This window comes from Atractosteus spatula, chromosome 3 (assembly GCF_055471065.1).
Source record: "Atractosteus spatula isolate fAtrSpa1 chromosome 3, fAtrSpa1.hap1, whole genome shotgun sequence".
In the NCBI taxonomy this organism is placed as follows: Eukaryota; Metazoa; Chordata; class Actinopteri; order Semionotiformes; family Lepisosteidae; genus Atractosteus; species Atractosteus spatula.
Genome location: NC_142708.1, coordinates 49,724,685 through 49,736,012, shown reverse-complemented (window position 1 = coordinate 49,736,012; position 11,328 = coordinate 49,724,685).

Below are 11,328 nucleotides of genomic sequence, written 5' to 3'. Positions count from 1 at the left end.
TAGGACCCAAGAGCTGTAAGGAATCAATTCTAAATACTATGCCACTCATCAAAGGGGTGAACTACTGTATTTAGAATTTTCAAAAAAAAAATTGTAATTACAGCATTGGGGTGGCAGTGGTTAGCATTGCTGCCTCACAGCACTGGAGCCCTGGATTCAGTTCTGGACCTGAGGTCCTGTCTTTGTGGAGTTTGTATGTTCTCCCTATGTTTGTGTGGATTTCCTCAAGGAGCTCCAGTGTCCTCAAACAAGTCCAAAAACATAGTAGTAGACTGGCTTCTGGGAAAATTGGCCCTGGTGTGACTGAGTGCATGTTTGTGTCTGTGTGCCCTGTGATGTAGTCCCATCCCATCCTGGGTTTATCTCGCCTCGTGCCCGTTGGTGGCTGAATGTGGCACTCATTAGAGGATCCGTAAAAAAACATTTACATCACAAAAGAAAAGATGTTTCAATGTATGCATACTGTAGCTCCAAGTTGCTGTCATTGTCTACATTCAGAATGAGGAAACAAAGCTTCCGATGATGCGAAAGCAACCATATTATATTGTAAACATGCTTTAGACCAAGCGAATTGTGCTATATAATAATAGTAATATATAGTAAATATACAGTATATATATAGTAAATATTTTCATGAAATCGACACACACAAAGTGATGTTCTTTAAAATATTCTTTAGATACTTTTAAGTAATTCAGAAAAGGGGCAACCTGCTAACCACCTGAAATACTCTCACAGTAATTAACATTGTTAGGATACCATTTGCTTGCAGTGACTAGTGAGAAGGCTGGACCGCTTTCACGTCACAACTCACATAAACCCTTGCTGTTGCCCGTGGTGAAACCAATGGTTGTTCACCTGCCTGCAACAACATGGCGACCATACAGTACTTTCACAGAGTTCAAGATTTTACACTTAATTTGAAATTTACATTTATTTTGTAGCCGAGATTTAATAACTGGTCTCAGAAATTGGGACTGCAGTTCCCCTTTAATGCAACTGACTAAGAGAACATCAACCTGTCCATGAGGACTTCCATGAGGAATTCTTTATATGGGATGGACAATGAAACTCCAGGTGAGTGAGCTAGAATCAGGATATTTATATGATGTGGGCAAGTTAGGGTTTGACCCAAATGTTCATTAAAATTCATTTAAGAAATTCAGTTAAACCCTAATCAAGAAAGTAAATGCATTATTGTCAGAACCCCCAGACAAAATAAGTGGGACCTCATCATGCTAACACAGTAGTCTTAGAAGAATGAAAAAACCAAGATCAAAAGAAGAAAAGGGATATGAATAGTCTGAAGTACATGTTTGTAACATTTCCATACCAACCAAAACCATTGAGAGTAGAAAGTTAACTGTGTGATCTGAAGAATAGTGTTTTAAGAAAGAATGATGAAGAAATAACTGTAATAGGATCTGTGAATTTCTGTTGCACATAGTTTAGCTGGTGAAGAAGCATAGGATGTTTCCAACAACTTTATGTTCAAAGAGCAAAACCTGTGAATTCAGAAACCTGACAGCATCACTTATTATAGATCAGATAAATAGTGACATCCCAGATATTTAACTGAAAGGAGGCTGCTTTGTCAGCAAATCCTAGATTTATTTTAGAATATGCAGGGCAGCAGAAACAAATAAATCACGAGTGAGAGAGCTGTGCCATAATGAAAACAGCATTGTTCATGCAGTGAACATGAAGCAAAGTCAGAGCAAGATGTGAAAGCAGTAAAGGAAGAAGCTAAAAATAAACCCAAATCAGCTAAATTTAAACAGCAATCTTGCGGACAGTACAGAACACACCAAGGTCCCAGAAAATACCCATTGTATTGCAAGATATGCAAAAAATGGGAAACAATAATTTGACATGTTGCTGTAAATGAACTGAAGTACGTTTTTCAAGAAAGGGAAACTCAAGAGTTCATCGTTGACACTCTAACTGTGGTGAAGGACAACGTGTAGAAGAAAAATGCTTCAGAAAAATGTATATGACTAATTTCATGGTTCCTTTTAAGTTAGACATTGGAGAATTAAAGAATGTTATTTTCTGAACGGGATTTCATAAGACTGCATTCTAGGACAAAACTGAATTAAAGCCAAGGAAAATTGACTGGATATTCTGAATTGGAAATAACAGTGAAAGAATGGAGTATCACTTATATTACATGCTTGAACATAGATTATATGTTGATATTCAAGGAAGTGTACCGGGAGGTACAGGCTACCCTTGAATTGTTGGCATGCAAAATGCTGGACCTTGTTAACAAATACACAAGGTGTGACAGTGACATAGACTATGGAGCACTGTAAATAGAGTGATCTGTTTAGAGCCTTGAATTTTCTTGCAGTAGCACACCATATCAGCCAAGTACCTCCCATAATCCATCCATGCAAGAAAGTGTCTTTTGCACTAAAACAATCCTTACAACAGATGCAAAGAAATGTAAAGCATGGATAAAAAACAATTGATCAGTCAGCAAACTGTAAAGCAATCTTGTACTGTAAATGTGGAGAATGACAAACTGAACATGGGGAGTATTCTTGGATGAATTCTACTTTCTCTATCTTGAAGCATATAGGCTAATTTGTACAATCATTGAAAATGTTATATTGAGCATAACAGACCACTTTTCTAGAGTTGGTGACCCCAGAAAGGTTTTAATGTCAATGGGCCACAGTTCACTAGTACAGAATTCAAAACATTGGCATTAAAAAAAACGGGATTTTGGCCATAACATTTTCTAGACAAAATGCTCATCAGTCAAACAGGCTAGTGGAGAAGTCAGTTCAAACTGTAAAACAAATAATGCAAATGTCAAATGCCAGTGTGTGTGACTTTTACAAATGTTTCAGTGTATGGTGGCATACCAGTAAAGGGGAAAGTGTTCCTAGCCAAAATTTTAATCGACAGAAGATTCTGATCAGACAGTATGTTCCAATAAATGAGTAGCGTCTCAGAATGGGAAAGGGGAAGTTCAAATGGAGACACACAGAACAAAAGAAAGCAAAGCCAAGGTTATACTTTAACAGAGGAACCTGGATCACACCAGAGCTGAAAACAGGTGACCAAGTCACATTACTACACAACAGTCAGCTGGTTACAAAGAGGCATGGTCATTGAGCAAAGTACTTCCCAGTTTGTACACCATTCGGACAGAACAAGGTTCAGGATTCTGTTGACACATCCTTTATATTGTCAAAGAAAAAATCAATCAGCTGGAAGTGCAGTGGCTCCAAATCACGGAACCCAGCTGTGAGATCAGAAGATCACACTGGAAAGTTAACCTTCTAGAAAGACATTTGAAACCAAGGGACATGAGCAGGAAAGGTTCATGGTGAAAGAAATGTGTTGGCACTCTTTCCTCTTGAGTTCATAAAATGCAGAGTTTAAGATTGTTACTTTAAAAAAGCTTGTGTGGAGAATTGCAGCAGTGTGAGATCTGTTGAGCTTTCTCGCACAAGAAAAACATATTTCCACTGTTGAGCCTTTTTCAGGATAGAGAGATCTAAAAGTTGCAGGAATATAAAGGAAAGGAGAACAATACAGAATGTGAGAATGTGAGAATGTGAGAAAGAGTGTCTAAACCAATAGAAACCTGTGGGAGAAAAGGTGTAAAGTCGGGGATTGAGATTCCTGAATACCCTGCAAAATGATGCAGATGGAGAGGTTAGTGGCTGGGAGAGTTAAAATGGAGAATTACTGGGTTCGAGGAGATCTGCGGAGAGTATAGATCCTCACAGAATCCAAGATACCTGTAACTTTCAATAAGATTATCAGATGAAAAGTTGTTTCATTTCTTTCAGCATGGAATTAACCTCATCTTGTTCCTTTAAAAACATATAGTATAAAAAATGCTGCTTGTGAGGGGCTTTAAAACATTTTTGTAAAAAGCTTAGACTTCATAAGATACTTCATGTTTTGAGCTCTCAGCTGGTGAATCAGTAAATATTTGATGTGGAGTGTAAACACATCTATTTATAGTACTTTTCATTTCCTGGAAAACGTTTCTGTGAAAGCCACCTCATAATGATAATAAACACTAAAATACACCATACGTGACAAATGTTTTTCTTCTTTTCAAGTCTGAATTTTTTCTTCAGGCTTAATTTGAGAGGTTTTATCTAGAATACGTTATTTGAGTTGTAAAGTATAATAATTTCATTTTATTCTAAAGATAATGTATACTGTAGGTAGTACTTATCCAGACAACCAGGATAAGCTTTGTATTTGCATAGAACTAAAGTAATGTGAAATAATAGGACACTCCAAGCATACTTAAATGACATCAGGTTTTCTCTTACTCCTGTGTCATTCAAATCAGAATTCTCCAGTTTACAGATGTCAGATTACATTCCTTCAATACTCCTTATGTATTACTCTGTTACTCTAAAGACTTTTTCAACAAAAAGTCTTGTTGACTTTTGTAGGAAGGGATATACATGATATCCCTTCCTAGTGCTTAGACAATTTCATACATACCTGCATATACATATAACGTACCCTCTACACCTACTGAGAGACCCTCTAAATAAAACTATTTAATATATTTTTAGAGTTTTTTTTTATATCATGTATATCATGTAAAAATGTCTGATAATGTCTGACATTGTAAAACTGTATCAAACCTTAATAGTATAAGGTAAAATAATATATAGCGCAAAGTCTGAACTTTGATTTATTCTCAAAACCATGGGTTCAGGATCAATCACCCCAAAGAAGATCCACCAATTAGGATCAGCAAGGTGGGTTACAGAACCAAACCTGATAACACCTCAGCCAATTACCAACTTGTGATGTTGTACCGTTAACTCACGAAAACATTTCATCTTGTTTTATTAGATCACTGGCTTTTCATCTCTCCAAATAACTGGCAATCTGACTTTTCCAGCCATGTGACTGCAAGCAGTCAGAGTCAGGACTTAAACATTTCTCCAATTTGACAAAGTACAGAATTCTGTCCAATATATTATTTCTGCAACAGGAAAAATCATCGCAAACCCCCTGTCATTTTCACCAGAACAATTAAATTAGACAGTTGGACTCTTTTTATATCAACATCATGAATATCCAAGTATATTCTGCACTAATCTATAGCCAGGAAGAACTGAATTCCTTCCACCTGTCTACCTTATGGGTGGACCCCAGGAAGACAAACAGTGCACAGTGCACAAATTGAGGACTACACTACCTTTTGGCAGAGGTGTCTGAGGCAAAGCTCTCTCTCCTCTGTCTGCATTGGGATGCTCCCAGTACAGAACAGCTGCAAGTCAGATCATGGACCAATCCACCAAGCTTCATCTTACCAGCAGGACGTTTAACTCATCAAGGATTTATGGGCAATGGATTTTTGAGTATAAAACTTCTTTACTCACGTTACAATTCTCAGGAGTTGAACTACTATTCCAAACACGTTTGATGTTTAGTTCATGATAGTAAATACATATATACATATATCTGAGAATAAATGTGATTTAGTTATATGAGATGATAGAACCTACAAGCAAAACTGTAACGTGACAGTCGATGTATTTTAACTCTAAAGTTATTAACTTGGATCTGTAAACGGAGTGAATGATCAACAATTTGTATCGCAGAAGATCATTACTTATATTACTTTTTAGAGTACTCTATTACTTTTGCTGTTTGTTACATGTTTTGGTGTTATTTCAATTATTGTGATATATATTAAGAATCTGTGTGTGTAACTGAATAATGTTTGGTTCCTAAACATTATCAAGTACTCTCACAATTTACAATTATAAGTTCTGATTTATAAAGTTAATCAAAACCCCATATCACCTACAGAGAGTACAGATAAGGACACTTATCTCAGGCTTAACAGAAGTGAATGAAGGTTTACCAGAGGAATCAGTATTATAGATACCGTTGTACTAAATTTCTATTAATGGATTTTATCTTGATATATAGTAATTGGTACACTTTTCAAACTCAATAATACAAAGGGTGGAGAAATATAAATTGTATATCTGTAAATAATGTAATTTATAATTTTATAATAATTTATCATGTAAATTAATATTAACTATAAATAAACCAGGGCAGCACAGTGGCACAGTGCTCAGCATCGCCTCACAGTGCTGGGTTTCTGGGTTTAATTCCGGACCTGGGGTGATATCTGCATAGAGTTTGTACTTTCTCTCCATGTTCACTCAGGATTTTCCTGAGTGCACTGGTTTCCTCCCACAGTCTGATGACGTAGTACGGCACCGGATTGCCGGTGCTGTGACTCTGTTGCTAAGGATCTGTGCCTGTGGCTGGATTGAATCTAACGGCCGGTAGAGGCTGGTAGATCTTATCTTAGTAATAATTAATTAGCTTCTGGTGTATTTGTGTCTGTATGGCATCCCATTCAAGGTGTATCCTGCTTTGTACCCGTTGCTTATTGGGATGGGCTGCAGCTGCCCTGTGATTCTGTATTGAATAAAGGTGGTGGAAATTGGATGGATTAATTAAACTCAAAATTATTATATGCTAGCAGCACATACATACATTTTAATTTCAGATATGTGGCATCAAACAAAATGAAGCAATGTGTGAGAAATTCTTTATCTAGACCGGAAATATAGACCGTGCCAACAGATTTCCTTGCTTGGATATACTGTACATTTAGTAGGGAAGAATTGTAAATGAGATACGCATTAGAATATGTATAGAGTCTTGGTTATCATGCTGCAAGAAAGATAATGCTGACTGTAGTAGAACTACTGTATCATAGTCCTTTATTTAAAAAGAAAAGTAAATTGAGAACAAATTCTCATTAGAAATGACAATATGGAGAGTGTAACCATTATCTATAAAGTGGGTCATTTTCCAGGGACACTGTGAGCAAAAGACCTTGCTTAAGGGTGCAGTGGTAGTACCTCACTCAGCCTTACTGATAGAAATTGAGAAGCCGAACGACTACTCAATACAAAGGAAAACAACTAATCTGGTTTGGGATTGTTTGGGATTTTTTCTGAAAAAAATAAGATTACTAAGGGACCTGACATGACTCAGCAATACACACTCCTGGGAGGTCTTGACCAAGTCAATCCAGCACAAATCTACAAGATCAATGATGATGTGAGGACCTGGGATGTCAACTGACAATTGGGTTTAGGAGCAGAAAACAGAAGACGTGTAGAAAGATTCTCAGGAATATGCAGCAAACTCCCAAACTGCTGTTGAAGCTAACGATTCCTTTAAGAAACAACTTCGTATGACTGAGACTAAACTGACTCCTCTTTTCTGTAACTTTTTGTTCTTATATCAACCATGTGTAAATGGATTAGTACAAAGCACTTGATCACCATTTTGTGGGGTTAAATGTAGTCTTTCTTGTCAAAGTTGTTGACTGACATCACATCCAAATCTGAATTACTTGCTTTATAAGTACTGTAGTTACTTGCTTCAAACACAATGATGTTTTAACATGCTTGTCTTCGTTTCGTCAGGTTTATAAAAATGCGATGGCTTTATTGATTAATACGTGTAACAGCAGTGGCACATTGTACTGAAGGAATACAAGTTCTGAAAACGCAGATCTAGAAATGAGAACAAATACTGTACATTTATGTGATATAAACCCAAGTAAATGTTTATCCATCATTTGCTACTCAAGACATAGTTCCTAAATTAAATTGCTCAATCACCAACTCCAATGGTGCTTATATGGCTCTCTACTTTTGTGTGTTTCCTCATGTTTCTGGCATAAGTAAGTTTTGTTAATCTGTTCTTGTGTGCTACTGCACCTAAATATGGGTTTTTATTTAGTAAACCCACAACTGGAATCCAAGTGCTCTTTAATAACTATATATTGATAATGTATAAATAGTAAAAATTGCATTGTATATCAAGTACTTCAGGACCAAGAATTAGAAACAGAAGTGAAATATCAAACAGTTTTTCAGGGAAGCCTATTAAATGAAAAATAATGAGAAATACATAATTGGGAAATAACTGCCTACTGTTAAAAGTAAAAGATCAAATTCAGTAGAAAAACAAAATCCTTTTCAGTTTACAGTCAGCATCAGTTTGCAGGAATTTTATTGCAAATTTTCTACGTTCATAAGACACAAGAGTTTATATTTATGAACCAGCAAAAACTACTGTTACTTATACTACTTTGAAACTGTAAAGAATTAATGATAATAGCACAGAAAATGTGTACTATTCATTTAAGCCTACACATACACAAAATAAATTTAGTAATGTCAATACTATAGTTTTTAACAGTTGAAGAAAAACAATACCATGGATGCCATAATACAATTTAATGAACAAGAAAAGGGTATAAAATTTAACTTCTTAAAAAATTGCAACTGTAATAAATAAATAATAAGATATTGCTGAGTTTCCCATTTTTAAGTGGCAAAAAACTTCTTCCAACATTTTTATACAATGTTACATAGATACATTCTTTATTCTCAACAATAAATTATTAAAAAGTAATATTGTGGATGAATATTTAAAGGGAAGAAAAAACAAACACTTTGTTTACACAGCATAAAAATTGTTTTGGTTAAACATTTCTATAAATAAAACTAGCATTTACAATGTTACTGTGAATTTGTAGGGGTGCCATTTTAGCAATATATAAATTAATAAGAAAAAAATAAAATAATCTCTTATCTATGGCAGGATTTTAAAAGGAAAATTTGAATGTATCTACATGTGTGTCAGTCTATGTTTTGAATTGAAATATACAAAGAGGACTAAATTATACATAGCCAGGCAATTAACTACTGTATGTGAATACAGAATGTGAGCATGGAAGGTAATCCACATAGCATTTTCACTCTGCTAAACTGTACTACCATCGATTCACCTAAGGTAATCTACACAAGATCAGCACTGTGCATACTTTGTTAATTCTGCTGTTAGTAACTGTACTGTACTTGGTTTGTGTTTTTTTCTTTTTTAGGGTTTTATCGTTTTTTATAGCAGAATTAGTACAGAGCCAGATTCAACAACAACTGTTTTGTAAAGAATGTGCACAGTTAATTTTATATTGGAAACCATCATGATCAGGTTTCAGAAAACTAATTAAACAATCACCTCCCCTGCTAAACACAAATCATCATTTTACCCTTGGATGAAAAGACCACTTGCACCATTATGGTTTTGAGTGCATAGTGCAATTTCAGGTAAAATTAAGACACACAGCAGGCTATGTTCCATACTCACATGGTTCCAAGGGATGTAGAGAACAGAGTGGTTACAGAACACGCCACAAGGATTTCTTTACATCAACATAGAATCTTACTAGGCTACTCCAAGATCTTGTGTAGAATTACACTGACTTTAACCACTTATTTAAGGGTTTGACATGTACAGTACAGTAATCTCTCAGCGGAACTACCGTCTAAACACAACACAATGAGATTTTAATTATGTTGAGAGAACCCACCTTAATGTTTCGACAGATATTTTATGTTACAGAAGGTATATGTAGAAAACTTATGATATAATGTATTGCATCTGCTAATATAATTACACCAGTATTTTAAGGTGACCAAAACACTTAACTGCATTAACAGTTAATCATGAATGCAGTTTCTTAATCCTGTACAACTATTCTCATGTTAATGTAACCATTTAATATAAACTGTATGATTATAGTAATTCCAATATTAATAATAAGATTTGCTGATTTCTTTACAAGTACTCTGCCTAGAATAAAACAGTGTGTCTCTATATCATAGATTCACTTTAGAAAACACAATTTTATTCTAGTATCTTATTGAAATTCTGTTAGATATGAGAGATATGATGAATTTGGTAGGCTTTGCAAGTCTATCCAAAGCAGCATCCTTTGTCTATTTCAAAACAACATTTAACACTGTACTTAACTCTGCCATGACAAATTGCAATTTTGGAATAGGTTTCAAAATAAAACAAAAATCTTCCAGCAGTAGATAAAAAAACAAACAAACAAAACAAGAAAATACTACAATCAAACAACAGGATTTATGGTTGAAAGTGAAGGGCCAAAGACCTTGTAGATATCATTAGAATGTTATTAATCAATCTTCATCCTAAATCTGCTAATTTGTATGTTGGAAGGTTAGAGTCAAATGACGAGTCTGAAAACTGGGCTTAAAAGGGGGCATGCTCATTGAGAAATCACAGGTACAACATCATAAAGAAGACTGAGGTACTGTAAAAGTCAGTATTTAAGTAGTAGCAAAGATTAAGGGCAAAGGTTCTTACAGACCTGTACTATGTTACACATGTTGGGAATAGCAGAAATCACAAGGGATTCATACTGATTCTGTAACTTTGTCATGCTTAGTTAAGTCTGAGCCAAACTTTAGTTTATTTTAAACTCTATTGGCTTTTATGCCAATAGGAAAAAAAATAGGGTTATCGTAGGTGAACATATTTGTATGCATTTAAGTACATACCCTTGGTTAGATTGGTCACAAGTCAGGGATAGTTTTGAAAAGGTATTAAATCATTTGCATGGTATAAAAAACACCCTCTGTGGCTCTGCTTTTCCATTCTCAATAAGTTGCAACAGGACTAAAGGTGATTTTGTTAATTGCTTTAATTGAGAGTGATGTTTGTTTTGAAAGTTCAATGGTCTTCACTGTGGGAAGATGTACAGTACAAAGCTGAAAGACCCAAAGGCACAACTCAGTGCATACCCTCTTTAAGTTGTACTCCAATGCTCTCATCTCATAGATTTAAAAGATCTTCAGCTCTGTTTCACTCTGAGAAACAATGCACAATACACATTATTAAAAATACACATATGGGACAATGTAGGTGTAACAAGTAGATTTGTTTTGCTACCAAATGTGTTTGACAATGTGGAATGAAAATGATTTTTTCTTAAAATGGGTGCTTTAAAATAAGACAGGAAAAAGGTGCAATAACCCTGATTTTACTTCATGAACTGTGGATTCCTGGTTTGTCATCAAACATCTCTCATGCACATTCACATACAGTGCAACACATGCATGCTGTAGGCCTCATAATGTACGTGCTTGAAGATGCGATAGTGCTTTTTTGTGTTGTTCATTAAAATGCATTCCCTGCATTTATTGTAGGCCTTGACTCAGTTACAGTAAGTTGCATTTTATAATGGCTTGCTATGGAAGCATGTTAGTAGCAATGTTGCATAACAACTACATAATTGGACAGTGCATTATTTGTAGACTTCAACCTTCCACAATCATGCTCAATTAAAGGAAGTGAACCTGAACTGATGGAATAGTTTTCAACTATTGCACCTTTACCAAAACTAAACAAAGCAGAAAAATAAACAATTTACTACTCATACAGTATGTTCCCACTGGGGTTATGTAAGACATAATT